General features: G+C 50.4%; 1 protein-coding gene across 18 annotated transcripts in view; it reads right to left on the bottom strand.

The window, feature by feature from the left end:
• The window catches only part of fam13c (family with sequence similarity 13 member C), a 304619-nt gene that overhangs the window by 245210 nt on the left and 32658 nt on the right, over positions 1–26751 (bottom strand). The window contains exon 1 of one of the 18 annotated variants that reach the window (XM_072478891.1): positions 323–457. The exons of the other annotated variants lie outside the window; for them this stretch is intronic. The gene's annotated coding sequence lies outside the window, so the exon portion shown is untranslated. Of the gene's footprint in view, positions 1–322; positions 458–26751 lie in introns of those variants that run through there. 18 annotated transcript variants of the gene reach the window in all.

Raw genomic sequence — 26751 nt, 5'->3', positions numbered from 1 at the left:
TTCATATTACCACAATGCTGCATCATGAAGTCATGTATTTGTTAATTACAAAGTTCAATCTTAATACGGAGGGAAATGCAAAATTCCATTTACTCAGCTGTTCACGATTCAAAAGCAACATTGTATGTAATTACATTCCCGCCCCTCCCCCTGCCCCCACATTCACTGATGACTGAAATATCTGCTTAATAGCAAAATCAAACAAGGTTCTAACATAGTGAAATATTTTCCATGCTACTTCGCAACATTAATCAGCAGAACATTACAGAAAATAATAAGCATGAATTTTGAAAAGACCTGTCAGGGCTGAGTGATTACATACCTTGAATGCACCTTTCTTTTCACTCTTTATCTTTCACACGCTCCTCTCAAAGAAGCACTTAGCCGAGCAACTATGCTTGCCACACTGCAATAACCTTTGAGAAGATCAAGCCTCTCTGTTGGCTTCAGACCCCTTCTGAAAACAACAAAATCCGGGTTGGCTGGTTTCCTGTTCTCTCCCTGTGCCAGTTTCTATTTTTCCATGAGGGCATTTGAATAATCTTTCATGTGACTAGCCAGTCACATGCATCGGGCACTAATAGATACTAAATTCCCGACCAATACCAGAAACATTTCCAGCACACGGCATCCCCACCAAACACGCAGAGCCTGCTTCATGTAAGGCACACCAGTTCCATGCATTTAGTAAGTCAAACACATCCCTGTGCTTTAACAGGGTAAATATTTGATGGGTAAACCCTCTGGGCACAATTCTGCATTTGTAATGGGCACTCACCACGTTTCCCAGTGTCTCTTAAGATTACCATTAATTGCAGGGTTGTGCAATGTGGATTTGCTTCATAGTGATGCCACAATATTGCATAGAACTGGAGTCCGAGCCTCAATGTGTTTTGTGTAAAAACAGCCTGAGGACTTTGGGCTCCAATTTATGATCCCTGCCAGCTCATGGCATTTTCAGGCGCAGATATCATTTTGGATGATCATTAAAATATTGATCAGGCAGCAAACAAAACAATGCTGCTTAAAAGGTCCAAGATTCCACTTGTTTATTACCCGACTTAATTGTCAGAAGTAAGGGGATAGCTTTTGTTTACCCATTGAGTTTGACAACTGGTCAATATAAAGCAGACAATTTCTTCATGTGCCATTCAAAGCAGAAACTGCACATGAATTTCTCTGTCATTTCATATTCACGCTCTGACATAATCTAGCTTTCCCAATAGTGGCCTAAATACAGACAAATGCAGTTGTGAACAAGAGGACAGAGGCTTTGAGCAATTAGCAAAAAGAAACCCAAAGGTGACATGGGGATAGACCTCGAGGGGGTGTCTCAGGTCCTGCCTGTCCAGGGACTGGAAATTCCGGTCACTGTCAATGGACCTTTCAATGGCCCGTTCAATTATCTACCCCGCCCACGATGATGCCCGCAGAGGGTGGGGCCGGATCAGTTACCCCCTTTTAGTACAGCGAGCGATTATGACCTGGGATGCACTGCCTGAAACGGGGGTTGAAGCAGATTCAGTTGAGGCCCCGAAGCCAAAAAGGGGGAAAGGGTGAGGGGAGTGGGGTTAGCTGAATTGCTTTTGCAGAGAGATAGCTGAATAGACGCCACCTGCATGTAACCATTCTTTGCTTCCATTCTATATTTATCTTTTTATCCTGCATTGTATCTTTTAGCACGTCTTTCTGTATTGCCCCAGTCAACACAAAAATGTCATAACTTTCTCTAATCTGATTGAGCAATGAACACATTTAAAGTCTTTAAAGGAGCTGATGATTGAAAGGAAAAGCTCCCGTTTTTCATGCTTTTTTTCTTTGTCGCTGCAGCACGCGGGAAATTCGTCGAAGCCTTTGCCAACACTGCCAGTGTTTTTGAAAAAAAATTTGGTTGGTTGTGGCAAACTTATAACACATTACAATTGTCACATCATATCCTGGAGCAGCCGATTGCAATGAAAATGCAGGACCGCAAAAGAATCTACAAACGCATTTAGTTTTGTGCTGTAGCATTTCCGACATGCATTTCTGCCAACAATTTAATCTGCGCAATTCACTGGGATAGAAGGAGGAGTAAATTCTCTTTTAGGTGCAGCAATTGTCGTGCTCTTAGCTCTGACTGACAGAGTTGGCCCGCTCTGGGGCTTGAGCATACAAATCAAGACTGATGCTAAGTGCCAGGCTGGTGGGGCACTGCAATGTGAGAGGGTGCTGTCTTTTGGACACTAAATCAAAGCCCAATATGTCTTGGTTAGATATTAAAGAATCTGAAGCACTATTTTGAAGAAGAGCAGAGGTGTTATCCATAGTGTCCTGGCTGACATTTTTCCTATAATTAGTATCATAATAAGCAGATCATAGAATCCCTACAGTGCAGAAGGAGGCCATTCAGCGCATCTGGTCTGCACCTCTGAAAGAGCACCGTACCTAAACCCAATCCCCCGGCCTATCCCTGTAACCCCGTCTAGGGGAAATTTAGCATGGCCAATCCACCTAATCTGTACATCTTTGGACTGTGGGTGGAAACCGAAGCACCCGGAGGAAACCCACGCACACACGGGGAAAATTTGTAAGCTCCGCACTGACAGTCACCCAAGGTCGGAATCGAACTCTGGTCTTCCAAGCTGTGAAGCAGCAGTGCTAACCACTGTGCCACCGTGCCACCCCATGGATAATGATGAGATAATGACGTCATCATCACATTGCTGCCACATTACCCAGATTACAACAGTGACAACACTTAATTTGCTGTGAAGCACTTTGAGATGTCAGGTGATATATAAATGCAAGTCTTTCTATCATTCCTTTCTATCACACACATAATCTAACAATTAAATTGTTAGGGGCTGTTTAGCACAGGGCTAAATCGCTGGCTTTGAAAGCAGACCAAGGCAGGCCAGCAGCACGGTTCAATTCCCATAACAGCCTCCCTGAACAGGCACCGGAATGTGGCGACTAGGGGCTTTTCACAGTAACTTCATTGAAGCCTACTCATGACAATAAGCGATTTTCATTTCATTTTCATATATCAATGAATGTGTCCAATCTTAAAAACGATAAGCTGTCCCAAGATTCTGAAGGCACTGTGCTGAAAAAGTAACAGTAGCTAATGGCTGCAATGGAGCAACATTTAATTTTACATAGTCTACAATTATTGATTTTAACCTAAAATTACTCAATATCCAGGCGGTTTGCATTGACCAGAAACTAAACCAGATGAGCCGCATAAATATTGTAGCTACAAAAACAAGTCAGAGGCTGGGAATTCTGCGGCGAGTAACTCACTTCCTGATTCCCCAAAGCCCATCCACCATCCACAGGGCACAATTCAGGGACGTGATGCAATATTCTCTCCACTTGCCTGAATGGGTGCAACTCCAATAACACTCAAGAAGCTCAACACCATCCAGGATGAATTGTCACCATATCCACAGACATTCACTCCCTCCACCACCGATGCACAGTGGTAGCATTGTGTACCATCTACAAGATGCATTGCAGGAACTCACCAAGGCTCCCTCGACATCACCTTTCAATCCCAGGGGATTGGGGGTAGAGTAATAGATTGGATTGAGGATTGGCTGACTGACAGAAAGCAGAGGGTCAGGATAAATGGGTCCTTCTCTGGCTGGCAAACTGTAACTAGCGGGGGTGCCATAGGGGCCAGTCCTCGGACCCCAACTGTTTACAGTCTATATAAATGATCTGCAAGCAGGGACAAGTGTAACAGAGCAAAATTTGCAGATGATACTAAAATAGGTGAGAAAGCAGGCAGTGAAGAGGATTCTGCCGTAATCGGCAGGGCGGGCAACTCGGGCGGGAAGGAGTGGCGTGAACCACTCCGGCGTCCGGCCGCCCCAAAGGTGTGGAATCCTCCACACCTTCAGAAGCTAGGCCGGCCCCGGAGTGGTTTGCGCCGCGCCAGCTGGCGGGGAAGGGGCTTGGCGCCATGCCAACGGGCGCCGAAGGGCCTCCGCCAGCCGGCGTGAGTTGGCACATGAGTGGGAGCGCCAGCGTGTGCTGGCATCATCCCAGCACATGCACAGAGGGCTTTGTCTCCGCACCGGCAATGGCAGATCCCAGACAGAGGGCTTTGTCTCCGCACCGGCAATGGCAGATCGCTACAGCCACCAGTGCGGAACAATAGAGTGCCCCCATGGCTCAGGCCTGCCCGCGGATTGGTGGGCCCCAAACACGGGTCAGGCCACCGTGGGGGCAACTCCCGGGGCCAAATCCCGCCCCCCCCCCCCCCGAGAACCCCGGAGGCCGCCCGCGCCAGGGTAACTCTAATTTACACCAGCGGGACCGGCAAAAAAACGGGCAGCCACTCGGCCCATCGCTGGCCGGAGAATCGTCGGGGGGGGGGGGGGGGGGGGGGGGGCGCTGCCAGCGGCCGCCGACCGGCGTGGCTCGATTCCCGCCCCCGCAAAATCTCCGGCGCCGGAGAATTCGGCAGCCGGCAGGGGTGGGATTCACGCCGATTCTCCGACCCGGCACGGGGTCGGAGACTCCCGCCCAAAGATTTTACAGATTGATATAGATAGGTTAGGAGATTGGGCCAATATTTGGCAGATGGAGTTTAATGTGGATAAGTGTGAAGTTCTCCATTTTGACCAAAATAATAGAAAGGCAAATTATTATCTAAATGGAAAGCAGATTCAAAATGCGTCTGGGCAGAGGGATTTGGGAGTTTTTGTTCATGAATCACAGAAAGTCGGTATGCAGGTACAGGATGTAATAAAAAAGGCAAATGGAATGGTAGTGTTTATTGCAAAAGGACTGGAGTATAAAAGTAGAGAAGTGTTGTTGCAATTGTATTGGGTGTGGGTGAGACCACATCTGGAGTATTGTGTCCAGTTTTGGTCTCCTTATTTGAGGAAGGATGTGGTGGCATTGGAGGCAGTTCAGAGGAGGTTCACCAGATTGATTCTGGGATAGAAAGGGTTGATGCATGAGGAGAGAATAAACTGTTTTGGCTTATAGTCGCTGGAGTTTTGAAGGATGAGAAGAGATTTGATCAACGTATATAAAATATTAAAAGGGATTGATAAAATAAACATAGACAAAATGTTCCCCCTTGTGGGGCAATAAAGAAGGACAGGTCACGGATATAAATTGAGAGGCGGTAGATTTAGAACTGAGATGAGGAGAAACTACTCCTCGCAGAGGGTGGTGAATTTGTGGAAATCGCTGCCCCATAGTGCGGTGGAGTCTGGGTCATCACATTTTTCCAAGAAGGAAATAGATATATTTCTGATTTTATAAAATGGGTTAAAGGGATTTGGGAACAGGCAGGGAGATGGATTTTAGACCAGGAAGAGATCAGCCATAATCTGATTGAATGGCACAACAGGCTGCATTGCCCACTTCTGCTCCTAATTCCTATGTTCCTATCCCCTAACCTCTAACATCTAAAAGTATAAGGGCAGCAGATACATGGGAAAAGCACCACCTGGAAACTTCCAAGGCACTCACCATCCTGGCTTGGAAATATATCGGTGCTCCATCACTGTCACTGGGTCAAAATCCTGGAACTCCCTCCCTAACAGCACTGTGGGTGTATCTACACGACATGGCACAAGTGATTAGCACTGTGGCTTCACAGCGCCAGGGTCCCAGGTTCGATTCCCCGCTGGGTCACTGTCTGTGCGGAGTTTGCACGTTCTCCCCGTGTCCGCGTGGGTTTCCTCCGGGTGCTCCGGTTTCCTCCCACAGTCCAAAGACGTGCAGGTTAGGTGGATTGGCCATGCTAAATTACCCGTAGTGTCCATGAGGGTTGGGAGGGGTTATTGGGTGGAAGTGAGGGATTAATGTGGGTCGGTGCAGACTCGATGGGCCGAATGGCCTCCTTCTGCACTGTATGTTCTATGTAATCTATGTAATCTATGTAATCTATGGACTGCAGCAATTCAAGAAGTCAGCTCCCCACCACCTCCTCAAGGGCAATTAAAGATGTACAATATAAGCTGGCCTAGCCAGCAAAGCCCACATCCCATGAAGGAATAATTAAAAAAAATCAAGTTCCTGAACCACCTACGAAAACAAACCCAAAGAGCGATTCAAGGGAATGATTCGAACCTCGAGAGTAAACATGCCATCATTACTAAACTGAATGCTCCCAAAATCTGACAGAGGCGCAATTCTCCTAAAAGGGAACAAAGTCTCGTAGCGAGCACGTTTAGCCACGTGTTTCCCGGCAGCACAGTGCCGTGAAATACATGGCTATTCAACGCGACTTGTCTTGAATAAGAGGCCTGAACGGGGAACGTGTGGCCGAGGCTGCACATAGCCCCGTTTTGTACAGTGGGGAGCTCCGCTCATCAGGACTTGCCATTGTAGCCATTTTAAATGGCGCCCCGATCTCCGAGGCCCCTGAAACAATTCCCAACATCGCCCCCAGCTGAATGCAATATGGGAGGATGAGGGTCCCCGAACCCCCCAATATCCATGCTGGGCAACCACGGCCCGATTGCGCGCACTCAAAAAATGCCAGCGTGGCAGCTTAGCAGTGCCAACCTGGCACCCTGGCAGTGTCCTTGCCAGCTGGAAGTGGAACCTGGGCATCTTGGCAGTTCCAGGCTGGCACCCGGATGGCACCAGCAGTGCCAGGGCACCACTCTGCCCAAAGAACGTGCAACTGGGGGACTCCAATCCATGGGAGACCTCCACGAGTGCCGTTCAATCTGGTCCCCGTTTGTGGGGACCAGTGCTGAATGCTGCTCGGCCGAGGTCTCCGAGATGAAGGGGTTGAGTCCCAAAGCTTCAGGTACCTCGGGAATCTGCACTTTACCACCTCGCTCTGATATGCAGATTTGCCAAAAATTGATCCTTTCCATTGTGGGCGGGATTCACATCTCAAGATTGCGTAGAATCTCGTGAAGTGTTGCGGGCTGATTGGATCCGGAAGCGGGGTCTCCTGGCTTTCGATGCCCACGCTTTGCTGCGGCGAGCTGCTTTTGTGGTCCAGTGTGGCCGTTGGATTGAGCCCAGAGTGCCAGGCTCTGACTGAAAACCGGTGTGCAGCTCACCAGATACACAGCTGGGTTTTCTCTTCAGGTTCTCTGGTATTCAGTGCACAGAAAATTTGGGGGAGTGGTTTGCGGCATCACTCCGTTGGGGCAGGGCCTTGCAGAGCCAGCAAAGCAGACCCCAGAGAGATTGGGGTGCCCTCTTTAAAGGGTACCCAGATTTGTGCTGAAAATAAACTCCCCCCACCCCCCTCCATGGACACGGTGGACTCTTGCCCCATATGCATTGGAGCAACCCCCCCCCCCCCCATCCCAGCAACAAGGGGGATCTCCCCTCTGCCAACAACATACAAGTATCTGGACACTCCCCGCCACCCACACAAGTATAGGTGTTCTCCCCTCACAGGCATCGCCCCCTCACAGATATTGGAGGGCGCGCTGCCCCCTCCACTGCACATAAGGGAACCCCCCCCCCCCACAATGGGGCTCCCCAGAGGACCTGTCCCTGGCAGTGCCAACTTTGAACTGCCAGACTGGCACAGCTAATCTGCCAGGGTGACACTGCCAGGATGGCACTGTCAGATTGGCAGTACCAGGGATATTGCCTGGGTGTCAGGGGAAAGTACCATGCCATGTCCCTCACCACCCAGGGGCTAAACGTACCTATACGGCCACAGTGTGGTCATCACACATCTGGGGCGGGATTCTCTGGCCCCCCGCCGGGTTGGAGAATCGCCGGGGGTCAGCATCAATCCCGCCCCCGCCGTCCTCCTGATACTCCGGCCCCCAAAAATCGGCGCGGCGTGAGTCGCGCCGCCCGCCTCGGAGAATAGTGGGGTCCGGCGCGACTCATTGGCAGCCGAGGCTGCCTGAATTCTCCGGCCCGTGATTGGCCGAAGTCCGCCCCGTCTTTTGCCAGTCCCGCCAGCATAAATTGGAGTAGGTCCCTAACCGGCGGGACCTGGCGGCGCGGGCGGGCTCTGGGGTTATTGGGGGGACATGGGGGGAACTGCCCGTGGGAGGGGCCCCCACAGTGGCCTGGCCCGCGATCGGGGCCCACCAATCCGCGGGCAGGCCTGTGCCGTGGGGGCACTCTATCCTTCCGCACCGGAGGCTGTCCCAGTCCGTCATTCCTGGTGCGGAAACGAAGCCCTCTGTGCATGCACGGGGATGGTGCCTGCACGCGCTGGCGCTCCTGTGCATGCGCCAACCTGCACCGGCTGGCAGAGGCCCTTCGGCCTCGGTTGGCGTGGCGCAAAGCCCATTTCCCTCCGGCCGGCGGGGAACAAACCACTCCAGGGCGGGCCTAGCCCCTGAAGGTGCGGAGGATTCCGCACCTTTGGGGTGGCCCGACGCCGGGATGGTTCACGCCACTCCATCCTGCTGGGACCCCCCGCTGGGTAGGGGAGAATCCCGCCCCTGGTTTTTATTTTTAACATATTTTTATATTAGAGTTTTATAGTTTTTACATCGAATACAATAAACTTTCGAACACAAACTGGTACTGTACAGAACAATTATTTCTGCAAACATAAAAACAGAAAAAGACTGGGTGATTTCAGTACTATAGTCCTCAAGAACTAGTGCCTATAATTACACAACGGACCAATCAGAGAGCGGGGGGGGAGAGAGAGGATAAAGCCATACAAACATGGTAGAATAACAAGATGCACACCTTTATGTAGAGCAAAATCAACACTTGCAACATGGCTCGTGGGAAACCTTGCAAGAGCAGGTCAGACAGAGCGGAGCCTATATATTTGAGATAGTGGTCCCGCACTTTGCGGAATATATCTGACTTTGAACAGAGTACAGAAGTCAGGAATTCCATAGGAATACAATCCATAACTATTTTATGCCAATTTGGAATCAAAGGATACTTGTCACTAATCCAGGAGTAGAGGATACTTTTCTGAGCTGCAAAGTTAGGATGTTAAGCAGTGACTTTTCATTGGAGGGGGGTGGGGGGGGGGGGAGGAATCGAACGGACTCTCAGAGATGTTATTGTATATGTATAATATGTATAGGTAGTTGTTATAGGTAATTGTATATTGGATTGTTGGATTGTATTTTTGGAGAGTATTTATTTTGGACAAGGCAGTTGCCATTCAGTTTTGTTTTTGTTTCTGTTTATATATTATTTATTTACTTGTTTAAAACTGGCCACTGTTATTTATATTGCTTTATTGTTGTGTAAAAGAAATACTACGTACTGTTATGTTTGGCCAAAAATCTTGAATAAAATATATTTATTTTTTTAAAAAGAAGGCATATGTTATACTTCTCTTTATTAGCCGAAGCATAGAGTTCAGGAGCAGGGTGGTTATGTTGGAGCAGTAAAAAACACTGGTTAGGCCACAGCTAGAGTACTGTGTGCAGTTCTAGGATCCACATTATAGGAAGGATGTGATAGCACTGGAAAGGGTGCAGAGGAGATTTACCAGGATGTTGTCTGGTCTGGAGAGTTTTAGTTATGAAGAGAGATTGGATAGACTGGGATTGTTTTCATTGGAGCAGAGGGGCTAGAGGGGGCATGATTGAGATGTATAAAATTATGAGGGGCATAGATAGACAGAAAGAATCATCCACCCTTGGTGGAGGGATCAATAACCAGGGGGCATATATTTAAGGGACAGGAGGTTTAGAGTGGGTGTGGGGAAAAAAGTTTTCACCCAGAGGGTGGTGGGAGTCTGGAATTCACTACCTGAAAGGGTGAAGGGGATTTCAGGACTAGTGTCAATGCCTATGGAAAGTAAGCTATTTACATTAAGGAACATGTGAAGGTGATTCTAATGAGGCCGTGAACCTCATCACATCATCGGAAGGGGAGTAACGGAGAAGATTACAACCCAAAATCTCGCCAGCGCAAATCATGTTTTGGCCTCTCGTGAGATTTAGCGGCCGTTACGGGATGTGCGGCCATGGCTAGCGGCTGTTAGATTGCGGCCACTGTTGCCATTAACATTGCATTGAAAAGGCTAGCTCCAAAGGGTATGGCATTGAGTTACTTTTACAGTAAGTTGCTCAAAAACCCAAGAAAAAACATTTCTCAAAAAAATGAAAAGGGCTAAATGAGGCTTGGTACTGAATAGAATGCAAGAACACCATAGTCCTCCGCAGTCAAGGATGTTTTTAAAATCAAGCCGCAGTTTTTTTTTTTAAAGCCAGTCACACATCCTTGTTATCATTGTTTCTAACCTGCTGACGCTTTAGCAGGAAGAAAAAAATGGATAAGTGTCGAATGATGAGGGTCTCATTTTGCACTGGCCTCTATTTACTCAACAACACATGATGGTTGTAATGTGAAGGGAGGATTTCACATGGGCAGCATTATGTAATCAGTATAGATGTTTATGTAGGCTGAGTGTGCGCCGGACTCTCAAATACTGCTTTGCCAAAGTTAAACCCGACAGTGATAAATGTCCAGCAGCCGTGGGATGATGTAAGGGTCAAGGCGAGTGATATGACAGAGGCAGAATCAAGCGTACGGTTGGGTTTAACCTAACTGAACACCAAGGAGGGAGATGGAAATTAGGATTGGCGTTGAGTTTACGAGTGGAGACACAAGGGTGGCTTTGGGATTGTAGTGCTGAAGTGTGGTCAGAATCAGCAAGCACTCCATCAATGATTTTGACCCTGATCTTGATTCACTGAGTAGCTTGTAGGGCTGAAGTTGGAAGTGCTCGATGAGGGGCACTAATAGATACTAATAGATGGGGGCGGGTGACAACAGATTTGAGGAGTAGTGTCAATGCCTATGGAAAGCAAGCCATTTACATTGAGGAACATGGGACGGTGATTCTGATGAGGCCTGGGCCAGAGATGGACAAGAAACTGCAGAGGGTTGTGAGAATGCGACTGGCAAAGTGAGGTTTTTGCAGAGGATGAACACAGATTCCATTTTGAAGATTATAAGGTGTCAAGTTCTTGACGCTTGGGGTCAGAAATGAGGATGGAGCAGGGGAGGGAGGCCAGAGGAGAAGCTGTACATGGGAAAATGTCTGGTGCAAAAATCCAAGGTTGTGTAGTAATCCAGGAGACATGAAGATAAATGTTTAACTAAATTAATTTTAACTCAAAAGTAAAGCCGCACTCGCGGAATACAACACAAGTGTCCCAACCCAGGACTGGGATCGATAATGAGTCCCAGCTGGGTGGGCCTTCGCACGTTACCATGGGAACCCTTACTCCACGAGCCCCAGGATGAATGATCCACATGGTCCTCGTGAGGATTAACACAGGTTGGTTTTGACACTGTCACAAAGCTTCATGTAGCAGCAACAGAAATCTGAATGTAAATGCACTTTTCAGTTGGGAAAAGAGCATGGCTAAGATTTGCTTAAAGAGACTGAAATAAAATAAACGGATTAGGACCTGTAGCCTAATAACATCAGTGATCATTATCACATTATTTGAGACTAACTGGAACTTGGAAATAAAAGCAAATGGCGAATTAAGCAAATAAAGTGTTACTGGAGCTTTTCAAATGCAACAATGTTTTGGTATTTTGTGTGAGATACTTGGGTTAATGAGGAAAGGGGATTTTGTAACAGTTTACCCAATTCTGTGAATTAAGTCAGTGCAAATGATCTATGAACACATAATCCATGCACAAAGTTATTCTTGTGATGAGTGGAGTTATCGTTTTGAACTTTGAGGAAAAGATTTCCTGATCAGAGAATCATTTGGATCAGATGTTAGCCATTCAGCTCCAGATTCTCTTCTATCATCCAATTAGAGGATGGTTGATCTGTACCTCAACTCTGTCATCATTTGCTTCAGATACCACAGGTTGCTACTTGATGCAGTCTTAACTCAAGGATGCTCCAGACTCTGAAATGAGTTCAACGTGTTTATTGAACTATTAACACAGTTCTCAAATGAGTTCAACTCTCTGCTAATCTAACTGTAGTAACTCAGTCTAACTGTACCAGCTTGCTCTAAGCCATGTGCTGGGGTGTGATGCTGCTGATCAACCCTGTCTAACTCTCTAGATGTCTTTCTGTGGAAAGAGGCATGGTGTGAGTGCCTCATCCCTTTTATAGTGTTTATGTCATGCCCCCTTGTGGTGATGCCACCTCTAAGTGTCCTGACTGCTCATTGGTTGAGTCCTATTTTGAGTTGCATGTTTGCATATCATGACATCTCCCCCTTTTCTTTTCTTTTTAGATGTATATACATGTGAATGTGTCTGTCTAATGTGACTGACTGAGGAATACAGAACAGAACAAACAAAACAAATGCTCAAAAGTCCAGTCTCTGAGGCTTGCGTCTGATCCTCGTCGACCGCTGGAGAGGTGGTGGAGGGGATGACGGTGTCTTAACAGGCGAGTGGGAGGCACGACTGGTGGCCTCGTGGTTCGAGGTGTCTGAAGGTGGCAATTCGACATGTGGAAATGGAGGGGAAAATGGTTGTGGGCAAGCAACTTTTCGCAGTGCCCTTCGATTCCTTCGCACAATGGAGCCATCAGCCATACGCATGACATAGGATCTGGGCGCAGTCTGTCGAACAACGACAGCCGGAGCAGACCACCCACCATCCGGTATCTTGATCCTGACTGTGGCTGCCGGGGATAGCATGTCCAGATCGGTGGCATGTGCATCATAGCCCTGCTTCTGGCTGTCGCAAAGCTGCTGCATCTTCTGCAGCACCGGGAGGTGATCAAGGTTGGGCAGGTGTATGGCTGGTAGTGTCATCCGCAGGTCCCTGTTCATCAGCAGTTGAGCTGGCGACATGCCAGTGGACAAGGGAGTCGCTCAGTACGCAAGTAATGCAAGGTGTATGTCGGAAGTGGAGTCCGAGGCCTTGCGGATGAGCTGCTTAACGATGTGCACCCCTTTTTCGACTTTGCCATTGGACTGCGGATAGTGCGGACTGGAGGTGACATGCCTGAAATTGTAGCTCTTGGCAAACATGGACCATTCTGGACTGTGGAAGCACAGGCCATTGTCGCACATGACGGTGTTCTGGATTCCATGCCGTGAGAATGTCTCTTTACGTGCTTTGATGACGGTCTGTGAGGTGAGGTCTGGCAGCTTCAGCACCTCAGGATAGTTCGAAAAGTAATTGATGATTAAGATATAGTCGCGACCATTCGCGTGGAATAGGTTAATGCCAACCTTGGACCACGGAGAGGTCTCTAGGTCATGTGGTTGGAGCGTCTCCTTGCTCTGCACTGGATGAAATCTCTGACAGGTTTCGCAGCTCAGGACCATGTCCGTGATGTCCTGGTTGATGCCGGGCCAGTAGACGGCTTGCCGGGCCCTGCGTCTGCACTTTTCTACGCCCAGATGTCCCTCATGAATCTGCTGCAGCACCATGCTCTGGAGACGTAGCGGGATGACTATTCTGACCAGCTTGAGCAGGATGCCGTTGATCAGCGTCAGGTCGTCCTTGATGTTGTAGAATTGAGGGCATTGCCCTTTCTGCCAGCCATTGCTGAGGTTGTGGATGACTCGCTGCAACAGGGGGTTCTTTGGCCATCTCTTCTCGGATGAGAAAGATCGTCTCATCTGTTGCCGGGAGAGTGCTTGCACACAGTTGTACCTGCAATTCAATGTGCTGGATGATCTCCAGTGGTTCATTGGGTGTGTTGACGGAGCGGGACAATGCATCGGCGATGATGAGCTCCTTGCCAGGCATGTACACCAAATTAAAATCATACCTCCGGAGTTTGAGCAGAATTCTCTGCAAACGAGGCGTCATGTCGTTCAGGGCCTTGTGGATGATGTGGACCAGAGGCCTATGATCCGTCTCAACAGTAAATGTTGGCAAGCCGTAGACATAATCATGAAATTTGAGCATGCCGGTGAGAAGACCTAAACACTCCTTCTCAATCTGCGCATATCTGGTCTCAGTGGGTGTCATTGCCCGTGACGCGTCTGCTACTGGTACCCAGGATGACATGTCGTCTCTTTGAAGCAACACCGCCCCAATGCCATCCTGACTCGCATCTGTGGATATCTTGGTCTCTCGGTCTGGGTCAAAGAATCCAAGGACGGGTGCAGTGGTGAGCTTGGCTTTCAGCTCCAGCCACTCTGTTCGGTGTTCCGCCTTCCACTCAAAGGTGGTTGATTTTTTTCACCATGTTGCGTAGGGCCGTGGTGTGTGTGGTCAAATTCGGGATGAACTTGTCAAGGAAACTGACATTCCCAGGAAGCACAGTACTGCCTTCTTGTCCTCAGGGACTTTCATTGCCTCGATGGCTTTAATTGTGTCTGTATCCGGGCGCACACCGTGTTGCGAAATCTGATCGCCCAGGAACTTCAGCGTGGATGTCCCAAAACAGCACTTGGACTGTTTAGTTCGAGGCCATGTTCATGTATGCGTCGGAATACTTTCTTGAGTCGCGACACATGCTCCTCTGGGGTTGTGGACAAGATTATGATACCGTCAATTTAGACACAAACCCTTTCTATTCCCTCCATCATCTGTTCCATGATGCGATGGAAAATCTCTGATGCCGAGATGATGCCAAATGGCATTCGGTTGTAGCAGAATCTGCCAAAAGGCGTGTTGAAGGTGTAGAGCCTTCTGCGGGATTCTTAAGTTGGATTTGCCAAAATCCTTGGAATGCGTCCAATTTTGTGATGAAGCGCACGTGCGCCATCTCACTCATGATTTCTTCCCTCTTCGGGATGGGGTAATGTTCCCGCATAATGTTTTTGTTTAGATCCTTGTGGTCAATGCAGATGCGTAGGTCCCCCGAAGGCTTCTTTACGCACACCATCGAGTTGACCCAGTCGGTTGGTTCAGTCACCTTGGAGATGATGCCTTTTGTTGTAGACTCTTGAGCTCTGCCTTCGCTCGCTCTCTCAGTGGAGCAGGGACATGTCGTGGTGCGTGGACCACTGGCTTCACATCAGGCCGCAGTAGAATCTTGTGCTCGTACGGCAGCGTGCCCATCCCTCTAAATACATCTGGGTACTGGGTTAGGATGTCGTCAATGCTGGCCTGAAGATCCGAATGGGACGGCGTCGTGGTGTAGACCCTTTGAATGGGATTCAGTTGCTTGCAGGCGTGCGCACCTAGCAGGGATGCCCTGTCTGATTTAACAATCTCGAAGCGTAAGCTTGCTTGTGTGTGTCGGCTGGACACCTGCAGGTGGCAGGACCCCAGTGTCTTGATTGCGTTTCCATTGTAGTCCAGGAGTTTGCAGGCAGCTGGAAGGATTGTGGGGGGTTTCTTGATTCTCTTGAAGTCCACCTGCGAAATCAGGTTGGCGGAGGCACCTGTGTCCAGTTTGAACTGGATGGGGCAGTGGTTGACCTTCATTACTGCATGCCATTCGTCCTCGGAATCCACGGCCAGGATTGATTGGCGATGTGTCCGGTGTGGCCTATTTGCACTTCGTAATAATGCCCACTCGGTAAGTGTTGTCCAGGTATTCATCATCTGGATCCGTCGCACTGCCTGGATCAGAGTCATGCATTTAGTGTTGCACACTTCTGATGCGCCGCTGTCGGAATTGGGAGCGCTGGGTCCTGACTGGTGGTGCAGATCTGCACAGGGCTGCATAGTGGTTTGGTTTCCCACAGTTTAAACAGCGTTTGCCTCTTGCAGGGCAATTTTTTCGAAAACGGACGGTGCCGCAGTTCGCACATGTCCTGACGCTCAGTGCGTCATTGCGCATGCACGGTGCAGTTCTCGGACGTCTGCACCTGCGTAGTGCAGTTTTCGGCCGCTTCTTGTTCCCGATCGCATTGCGCATGCGAAATGGCCGCTTTCGTCAATGTGGAGGCGCTGCATCCGGGAGATGGCCTGAACACTCTCCACCTCGTGGGAGGCTTGTTTTTCACTTTCTGACGTTTTGTACTATGAATAGCGATTTTCAGAGTGCTCATGCACAGTACACGTTTCAATCGCGACTGGCACGGTCATGTGCTTGATTTTCAACATTTGCTCTCGCAGAAGATCAGAGTGGACTCCAAAAATGATTTAGTCTCTGATTATGGAGTGGAGATGCCGGCGTTGGACTGGGGTGAGCACAGTACGAAGTCTTACAACGCCAGGTTAAAGTCCAACAGATTTGTTTCGATGTCACTAGCTTTCGGAGCGCTGCTCCTTCCTCAGGCGAATGAAGAGGTCTGCTCCAGAAACACATATATAGACAAAAATCTATATATTTTTGTCTATATATGTGTTTCTGGAGCAGACCTCTTCATTCACCTGAGGAAGGAGCAGCGCTCCGAAAGCTAGTGACATCGAAACAAACCTGTTGGACTTTAACCTGGTGTTGTAAGACTTCGTACTCTGATTATGGAGTCAGTGATATCACCGAAGTTGCAAGATTGCGCTAGCAGTCTAAGGTTAGTTAGATAGGAGTTGAAGGATTTGTCTTTACCTTGCATCCTCTGCTTGAAGATGTAGCGCTCGAAGATTTTGTTGGTGTCCACCTCGCAGTGGCTGTCGAATTTGTCCAGGATGGTTTGGTACTTCATTTTGTCCTGCCCTTCGGAAAAGTGAAAAGAGTTGAAGATCTCTATCGCATGTTCACCCGCAGTGGCGAGTAGAAGAGCTATCTTCCGAGCATCGGTCGCGCCATTGAGGTCGATGCTTCCACGTATAGTTGAAATTTCTGCTTGAATGATCGTCAGTTGGCACTAAGATTGAGGAGCCTGAATCTTGTCCATTGTGCCTATATTCAGTATCTGGTTGTCGCGGATATTGCTGAGTTGAACTAAATAGATTGAACAGTCACTCCTGGTATCATGTTGTGTAATGCTGCTTCGGATAACACAGGTTGCTACTTGATGCAGTCTTAACTAAAGGATGCTCCAGACTCTGAAATGTGTTCAACGTGTTTATTGAACTATTAACACAGTTATGAAATGAGTTCGACTCTCTGCTAATTTAACTGTAGTAACTCAGTCTAACTGTGCCAGCTTGCTCTAAGCCACGTGCTGGGGTGTGATGCTGCTGATCAACCCTGTCTAACTCTTGTGGTAGTCTGTGTAGAGGTATTACGGTACCTGGTAATGCTGGAACACCATTGGTAGATATTGTATGCTTACTATTGGTTAAGCTGCATGGTAGCTCCGCCCCTCTAGGCGGGGTATAAGAGCCCGCCCCAGCAGCCTTCATTCTGTACCTGAGCTGCTGGGGTAAACATCTAGCTTATTAAAGCCTTCAGTTGGACTACAACCTCGCTTTAGTGGTCATTGATCGTTGTTCAATTTAAGAAGCTAGATTTAAAAGGATGGAGCTCCGAATCAAGCTGGAGTGTCTGCAACTCAGCCCCCACGTGGCGAACTCTGCGGCAATCTTCAAGCACTGGCTGGCGTGTTTTAAAGGATATCTTGGAACGGCTGAAAACACACTCACAGGAGAACAGAAAATGCAAGTCCTGCACTTGAGGGTGAGCCCGGAAATTTACACCCTCATCGAGGACGCGGAAGACTTCGATGCGGCAATAGAGCTGCTAAACGGACATTATATCCACCCAGTAAACCAGGTCTACGCCCGACATCTGATAGCAACGAGGCGACAAATCCCTGGGGAATCGCTGGAATAATTCTACCGGGCACTCCTGGTATTGGGGAGAAACTGCAGCTGGCCGCAAGTTTCGGCGAGCGACCACACAGAACTCTTGATCCGGGACACTTTCGTGGCAGGTATGCTGTCCTCCCAGATCCGCCAGCAATTGCTGGAAAAAGACACCCTAGGCCTCAAGGAAGCACGGGCCTTTGCCGGCTCCCTGGACGTGGCCTCCAGAAACGTCCGAGCTTACATTCCCGACCGTGTGGCATCCCCCTGGGCAGCGTGGAACCCCTCCGCGGCCGGCCCCGAGACATCCCCCATCCCCCCACAAGCTTGTGCTGCAAGGCGGCAGACCAAGCAGGGGGCCCCGCTGCTACGTTTGGGAGCACGGAGAGCTTCATGCACCCCGACACGTTAAGACGCTGTTCTCTTCTCATCCACCCCGTTAATCAAAAAATCTCCCTGGCCTCCGGTTCCCACTCAGTAGAGATAAAGGGGTTTTGTGTAGCAAACCTCACAGTCCAGGGAGGGGAGTTCAAAAATTACCGGCTCTGCGTCCTCTCCCACCTCTGCGCCGCCACACTCCTAGGTTTAGACTTCCAATGTAATCTCCAAAGTCTAACTTTCAAATTCGACAGTCCTGTACCTACCCTCACTGTCAGCGGCCTCTCGACCCTCAAGGTCGATCCGCCTTCCCTATTTGTGAACCTCACCCCGGATTGCAAACCCGTCGCCACCAGGAGCAGACGGTTCAGTGCCCAAGATCGATCTTTATTAGGTCAGAGGTCGTACTGAGGGAAGGAGTCATTGAAGCTAGCAACAGTCCCTGGAGAGCTCACGTAGTGGTGGTAAAGGCCGGGGAGAAGCATAGGATGGTCATCGACTACAGTCAGACCATCAACAGGTTTACGCAGCTGGATGCGTACCCTCTCCATCGCATATCCGACCTGGTAAACAGGATCGCGCATTACAAGGTCTTCACCACGGTGGATCTTAAGTCCGCCTACCACCAGCTCCCCATCCGCACTAGTGACCGCAAATACACTGCCTTCGAGGCAGATGGGCAGCTCTATCACTTCTTAAGGGTTCCCTTCAGTGTCACCAACGGGGTCTCGGTCTTCCAGCGCGAGATGGACTGAATGGTTGACCGGTACGGTTTACGGGCAACATTCCCGTATCTCGATAATGTCACCATCTGCGGCCACGACCAGCAGGACCACGACATCAACCTCCGAAAATTCCTCTAGGCCGCAAAGATCCTTAACCTTACATACAACAAGGACAAATGCGTGTTTAGCACCAACCGCCTAGCCATCCTCGGCTACGTAGTGCGAAATGGAGTTATAGGCCCCGACCCTGAGCGCATGAGCCCCCTTATGGAATTCCCCCTCCCTCACACCTTCAAGGCCCTGAAGCGCTGACTAGGGTTTTTCAGTTACTATGCCCAGTGGGTCCCCAACTATGCGGTCAAGGCCCGTCCCCTGATCCAATCCACAGCTTTTCCGCTGTCGATAGAGGCCCGCCAGGCATTCAGCCGCATCATAACGGACATTGCAAAGGCCACGATGCACGCCATCGACGAGTCCCTTCCCTTCCAGGTCGAGAGCGACGCATCTGACGTAGCTCTGGTGGCCACCCTCAACCAAGCGGGCAGACCCGTGGCCGTCTTCTCACGTACCCTCCATGCATCCGAAATCCGCCACTCCTCAGTCGAAAAGGAGGCCCAGGCCATAGTAGAAGCTGTGCGACATTGGAGGCATTACCTGGCCGGCAGGAGATTCACTCTCCTCACTGACCAACGGTCGGTTGCTTTCATGTTCGATAATGCACAGTGGGGCAAGATAAAAACGATAAGATCTTGCGGTGGAGGATCAAACTCTCCACCTACAACTACGAGATCTTGTATCGTCCCGGGAAGCTAGACGAGCCTCCTGATGCCCTGTCCCGCGGCACATGTGTCACCTCACAAGTGGACCGCCTCCGAGTCCTCCACGAGGACCTCTGCCATCCGGGGGTCACCCGCTTTTTCCACTTTATCAAGACCCGCAACCTGCCCTACTCCATCGAGGAGGTCAGGACAGCCACTAGGGACTGCCAAATCTGCGCGGAGTGCAAACCGCACATCTACCGGCCAGAGAAAGCGCACCTGATAAAGGCTTCCTGTCCCTTTGAACGCCTCAGCATGGACTTCAAAGGCCCCCTCCCCTCCACCGACCGCAACACGTACTTCCTGAACGTGATTGACGAGTACTCCCGGTTCCCATTCGCCATCCCCTGCCCCGACATGACCGCAACCACCGTCATCAAGGCCCTCCATAGCATCTTTGCACTGTTCGGGTTCCCCGCTTACATACATAGTGATAGGGAGTCCTCCTTTATGAGCGACGAACTGCATCCATTCCTGCTCAGCAAGGGCATTGCCTCGAGCAGGACGACCAGTTACAACCCCCGGGGTAACGGACAGGTAAAGAGAGAGAACGGAACGGTCTGGAAGACCATCCTACTGACCCTACGGTCCAGGAATCTCCCAGTCTCCCGCTGGCAGGAAGTCCTCCCAGATGCCCTCCACTCCATTCGGTCACTGCTTTGTACCACAACCAACCAGACACCTCACGAATGTCTCCTTGTCTTCCCCAGGAAGTCCTCTTCTGGGACATCGCTCCCAACCTGGCTGGCAGCTCCTGGACCCATCCTGCTCCAGAAAAACGTGCGGGCTCACAAGTCGGACCCGTTGTTTGAGAGGGTCCATCTTCTCCACGCTAACCCCCAGTACCCCGACGACCGACAAGATACGGTCTCCCTACGAGACCTGGCGCCCACCGGAGCCCCACGCACACCCCAGCCACCAGTCCCACCCTCCCTTCCACCAGTGCACCTTACAGGAGGATCGGTCCTCCCGCCAGCCCCATCTAGGCCCCCCCCACCCACCGACGCACCACGCAGACGCTCCCTTCCCAGGTCAACCGTTTTCCCCACCAGCGCCGTCTAGGGGTGTCAAAGCTGCCACAGAGATCGAGGCCACGCTCCCGGAGTCACAGACACCTGAGCCTCCACCGGAGTCACCACCGAAGCTTCGACGATCACAGAGGACGACCAGGACCCCCGATCGACTGATTGCTTCATTTTAAAGTGTCTAGGTAATTATGACTCATAAATTGTAAATAGTTGATAGAATTGTAAATAGTTACAAAATTCTGTACGGAGGTATTACGGTACCTCCATGACTATAATTCTACCACGTTATCATGTTGTAGTATCAGGCCACCACCCCCGCCGCACTCCTTTTTAACAGGGGGTGAATGTGGTAGTCTGTATAGAGGTATTACGGTACCTGGTAATGCTGGAACACCATTGGTAGATATTGTATGCTTCCTATTGGTCAAGCTGTATGGTAGCTCCGCCCCGCTAGGCGGGGTATAAGGGCAGCCTTCATTCTGTACCTGAACTGCTGGGGGAAACATCTAGCTTATTAAAGCCTTCAGTTGGATTACAACCTCGCTTTAGTGGTCATTGATCGTGCATCAACTCTCTAGATGTCTGTCTGTGGAAAGAGGCAAGGTGTGAGTGCCTCATCCCTTTTATAGTGTTTATGTCACGCCCCCTTGTGGTGATGCCACCTCTGAGTGTCCTGACTGCCCATTGGTTGTGTCGTATTCTGAGTGTTCATTGGTTGCATGTTTGAATATCATGACAGTTTCCACCATCAGTCTCATGGGGCGGGGCCTGCTCCACAGGGATCAGGTTGCCATGTTTAAAGGATGCCCCAATCAGAACTGAGGTGAATCTCCCCCCAGCACTGCCCACCCTCCCTCCTACGCCCACACGACAAAGGTATCAGGCATCCTCCTCCCCATGGCACAATTATCGGGGGCTCTCCCGTGCTCCCCCCCACCCACACAACCAACAGCCACCAAGGCAGTTAGGCGTTCCCCACCTCACAGTCAGGCCCCCCTCCTTTCACTGCCAGGCTCCAACCCGCAAAGCCTGATTCCTCGGTCATTGCCAAGTCCCCCCTTTTGAAGGCCTCCGTGCTCACCCCCCCCCCCCCCCCCCCCCCCCCCCCCCACATATAACAGGAACACACCCCTCCAAAATTGGGCTACCCTGTGGACCCACCCAGCACTGCCCCGGCACAGGTTAGCACAGGCTGGCACTGCCTGGTAGTGCTAAACTGTGCCGGGGGGAAGCCCCATGCCACTGTCCAGGCATGTCCCACTTCCACCGGGGGCTATACTTACCTTGGCAATCCCGGCAGGATACCCTTGGTTGTTCGCTGTCTTCATAATAATAATCACTTATTGTCACAAGTATACTTCAATGAAGTTACTGTGAAAAGCCCTTAGTCGCCACATTCCGGCGCCTGTTTGGGGAGGCCTGTACAGGAATTGTAACCGCGCTGCTGGCCCTGTTCTGCATTACAAGACAGCTGTTTAGACCACTGTACTAAACCAGCCCCTTCATTAAACCTGCAAAACTTGCTGGTATGGGTCACGTCGGCAAGGTGTGACGTAATTCAGCGAGAGGGCATTATATGACGAGAGATTAATTAAAATGTATTTAAATGAGGTCCTCGCCCGTTTCTGGGTGAGGGTCGGGAAAAATTGGGAAACAAGATCTCGCCGGTGAAAATCACTATTCCCACCTCTCGTTTCCCACCTCTGCATCGCCATTCTCACTGACGGCGCACGGGAGAGCAACATTACCCCCAAGGTGACCATAGAGAAAATGCCACTGAGCACATTGGTTTAAATTCCTTGGTCAAAGGCCAGCACAAATACAAAAAGTTCTACGTGATAGCGAGAATAGATAAGCAAAGTTGTCGTGGGTCGTCAAGGGTGTTTTTAAATCAAGCCGCATTATCAAAAATAACAAGCCACCAGATTCTTGTTATAATTTTTTCTATGCTGCCAATGTTTTGGGAGGAGCAAGAGAGAAGGGAAGAGCATGGAATGATGAGGGACTGATTTCACATGAACCTCTATTTAGTCAACACCATCTGATGCTTGAAACATGAAGAGAGGATTTCATATAGTCAGCATTATGTAATGAATGTACTAGCCTGAATCACCCACAACTCAAAGGTTTAGTGTACAGCAGAACTCACAAAACAGAAAATGCAAAGCTTTCTATTTTTAACACTTTCAGTGCCTCACCTGATTGAAGCCTCCAACCTTTAAAAGCAACGACACACTTTAGACTGTGTTTTAAAGTTTTGACCAAGGTGCAACAAAGAGTTGCCACTGTCAGCTCTGTGGTGTTGGGTGTTCTAACACACAGAAGAGCCAACACAGTTGCATATGGTACAACACTTGTTTATTTAAACTCACTATTTACAACTTGGTCTTTGCACTCTGCACGTGGGGGGCTCCCTGCTTGTGGTGTTTCAACAGCTCTTTCATGCTTCCTTCTCCCCAGACCTACTGACCTCCAGGTGTCGTGCTCGTGCTTTTTATGTGGTTGGTGTTCTTGTCTGTGATTGGTTGTGGTGTTGTGTACTCTGATTTGCCTGTTAGTGTGTCCATCATGATGTGTGTGTTTGAATATCATGACATCCCCCCTTTTTACAAAGATATGTGCCTACGTGGTAATAAATATGATCGTGACGTGAGTGCATCTAAGAGTGTGTGTGTGTCGTGTGCAGCATGTGTCTATGACGGAACTATGTACATGGGGCGATGTCGAGTGCGTCACATGAATCCAGTTGTACCATAACATAACAGAAATGCGAACGAGAGAAGAAGAAAAAAAATTTTGAACAGTTGTCCAGTCAGACGACATCTGGAACGATAAACAACAACAGGTTATCATGTAAAATTGTCCAACTTATTAAACATATGAACTGTATTATAAGTCCATTCTAATGGGTTTGCGACGAATTCGGGTTGACCGCCTTAAGGGTGGATCAAGAACCACCGGCTGCTGTGCAGGCATGGCCATGGGTGGCGATGGAAAGGGCGTGATGTGCGGCAGCTCCACAAAGTCATCCTCGGAAGCCTGTTGAGGATCTGGCGTGTTGTGTGGCTGTGAACGTGGAAGTCGGCGAAGGGCGCGCCGATTGCGGCGACGCACGGAACCATCCGGCATGCGAACCAGGAACGAGCGGGGAGCCACTTGTCGGAGGACTTCGGCCGGTGCTGACCAGCCACCATACGGTTGATGGACGCGTACTTTGTCTCCGGAGGACAGGGGGGGCAGGTCCGTCGCTCGTGTGTCGTACCGACCTTTCTGGCGATCACGCTGCAGTTGCATGTCCCGAAGAACCGCCTCATGGTCTGTTGTCGGTGCCAGGACGGAAGGTACCGTCGTCCTGAGGGAGCGACCCATTAGTAGCTGCGCTGGCGAGAGGCCCGTGGATAACGGGGCCGATCGATAGGCCAGCAAGGCAAGGTTAAAGTCCGATCCGGCATCAGCCGCCTTGCACAGGAGCCGCTTTGCGATGTGGACACCCTTTTCAGCCTTCCCGTTCGATTGTGGATGCAGAGGGCTGGATGTCACATGAGTGAAACCATATGCTGCGGCAAAGGACGACCATTCACGGCTGGCAAAACAAGGTCCATTGTCTGACATGACAGTCCTTGGAATGCCATGGCGAGCAAACGTTTCCTTGCAGGCCCCAATGACTGCGGACGACGTCAGATCATGGAGAGGCATGACTTCCGGGTAGTTTGAGAAGTAGTCTATAATAACAATGTAATCTCTGCCGAGCGCGTGAAATAGGTCAACACCCACCTTCGCCCAGGGGGACGTCACCATCTCGTGTGGTAGAAGTGTTTCCGGAGGTTGCGCCGGCTGAAACCTCTGACAGGTTGTGCAGTTGAGCACCATGTTGGCTATGTCTTCATTAATACCCGGCCAATATACCGCCGCCCGGGCCCTTCGTCTGCATTTTTCGACACCCAAGTGGCCTTCGTGTAGTTGACGAAGAATCATCTGGCGCACACTGTGTGGAATGACGATCCTATGCGATTTCATAAGGACCCCGTCTATATTGGTGAGATCATCTCGCACATTGTAAAACTGGGGGCACTGCCCTTTTAGCCACCCTTCCGTCATGTGGCGCATCACTCGCTGCAGCAGAGGGTCAGTCGCCGTCTCTGCGCGTATGTGGGCCAGACAAGGATCATCAGCTGGCATATTTGCTGCTGTCAGAGTCACGTGTGCCTCAATTTGACGCACGAACCCCTCCGCATCTGGTGGTGTGCTCACTGCTCGGGAAAGAGTGTCCGCCACTATGAGTTCCTTCCCCGGAGTGTAGATCAGTTCAAAATCGTACCTCCTGAGTTTGAGTAAGATGCGCTGGAGGCGAGGAGTCATGTCGTTCAGGTCTTTGTTAATGATGTTGACCAGGGGGCGGTGGTCAGTTTCGACCGTGAATCGTGGCAGGCCATACACATAGTCGTGGAACTTGTCCAGTCCAGTTAACAAGCCCAGGCATTCTTTTTCGATTTGCGCGTAGCGCTGTTCGGTAGGGGTCATGGCTCGTGAGGCATACGCAACCGGGGCCCATGATGACGTGCTGTCTTTTTGCAGGAGTACCGCTCCAATACCAGATTGGCTGGCGTCTGTTGAGATCTTTGTAGGGCGAGTCGCGTCAAAGAAGGCCAGCACTGGTGCCGTGACCAGTTTGTGCTTGAGCTCCTCCCATTCCTGCTGATGCGACTGGTGCCAGTTGAATTCCGTCGATTTTTTTACGAGATGGCGCATGTTTGTTGTATGAGAAGCCAGGTTGGGAATGAACTTCCCAAGGAAGTTGACCATGCCCAGGAATCTTAAGACAGCCTTCTTGTCAGCCGGTCGTGGCATGGCTGTGATGGCGCTAACCTTGTCTGCATCGGGACGGACCCCGGACCTTGAGATGTGGTCCCCGAGGAATTTCAGCTCCGTCTGGCCGAAAGCACACTTCGCACGGTTGAGACGCAGGCCATTTTGCCGTATGCGGGTGAAGACACGTCGAAGACGATGCATGTGTTCCTGCGGAGTGGTGGACCAAATGATGATATCGTCCACATATACACGTACCCCTTCGATGCCTTCCATCATCTGCTCCATAATGCGGTGGAATACTTCAGATGCCGAAATGATGCCGAATGGCATCCGGTTGTAGCAGAATCTGCCAAAAGGGGTGTTGAATGTGCATAGTCTTCGGCTGGCCGGGTCCAGTTGGATCTGCCAGAATCCTTTGGACGCATCCAATTTAGTGAATATGTTGGCTCGCGCCATCTCGCTGGTGAGGTCTTCTCGTTTTGGGATGGGATAGTGTTCCCGCATGATGTTGTTGTTCAGATCTTTTGGATCTATACATATACGGAGCTCGCCAGAGGGCTTCTTTACACAGACCATGGAGCTGACCCATGGCGTGGGCTCCGTGACCTTGGATAGGACCCCTTGGTCCTGAAGAATCTGCAGTTGTGCCTTGAGGCGGTCTTTGAGAGGCGCAGGAACCCTGCGAGGTGCGTGAACGACAGGGATGGCGTCCGGTCTGAGTCGAATCTTGTACGTGTGTGGCAATGTCCCCATGCCTTCAAAAACCTCCTGGTTGTGAGCGAGGAGGGAATGGAGATTCGCGTGGAACTCAGCATCCGGGAAGTCGGATATCTCATCTGGAGAGAGAGACATGATGCGCTGTACCAGGTGAAGGACCTTACACGCTTGTGCGCCCAGTAACGAGTCCTTTGATGAGCCCACAACTTCGAAGGGGAGTGTGGCCGTGTACCCCTTGTGAGTCACCTGTAGCTGGCAAGATCCTACGGACGGGATAACGTTCCCGTTATAGTCAACCATCTTAAGCCGGGATGGTGTGATGAGTGGTTTGACCTTCATGGCCTGGACTGCAGAGTAAGCAATCAGGTTGGCGGATGCGCCGGTGTCCAGACGGAAGGCGACGCGCGATCGGTTGACCGTCAGGGTGGCACACCACTCATCGTCTGGATTGATGGCATTGACCTTGTTGACATCAATGACGGCAACTCTGAAGTCATCCTGGTCATCTGCATCACTTAACTGGAAGTCTTGATGCGTGGGCTGGACGGTCCTGACTCGTGTGCGAGGTTGTCGAGGATGCGCCGGATCCATGGGTTGAGCCGCACGACAGCGGGCTGCGTAGTGGCCTATCATGGCACATCTGTTGCACTGTTGGTATTTTGCAGGACATTGCCCTTTTAAGTGTAGACCTCCACACTTGCTGCACGTCATGACGTCACGGCGTTCGTTGCGCCACTGCGCATGCGCAGTGCGATCTTGCGGTGGGCGCGCCTGCGCAGTGCGTCCCTCGTTGTGGCCGTTATTCTTGGCGCGCACCTGCGC

The sequence above is a fragment of the Scyliorhinus torazame genome, chromosome 16 (assembly GCF_047496885.1).
Source record: "Scyliorhinus torazame isolate Kashiwa2021f chromosome 16, sScyTor2.1, whole genome shotgun sequence".
NCBI classification, from domain to species: domain Eukaryota; kingdom Metazoa; phylum Chordata; class Chondrichthyes; order Carcharhiniformes; family Scyliorhinidae; genus Scyliorhinus; species Scyliorhinus torazame.
The sequence above is the reverse complement of the archived record's forward strand: the minus strand, read 5'-3'. Positions and strand labels throughout refer to the sequence as shown.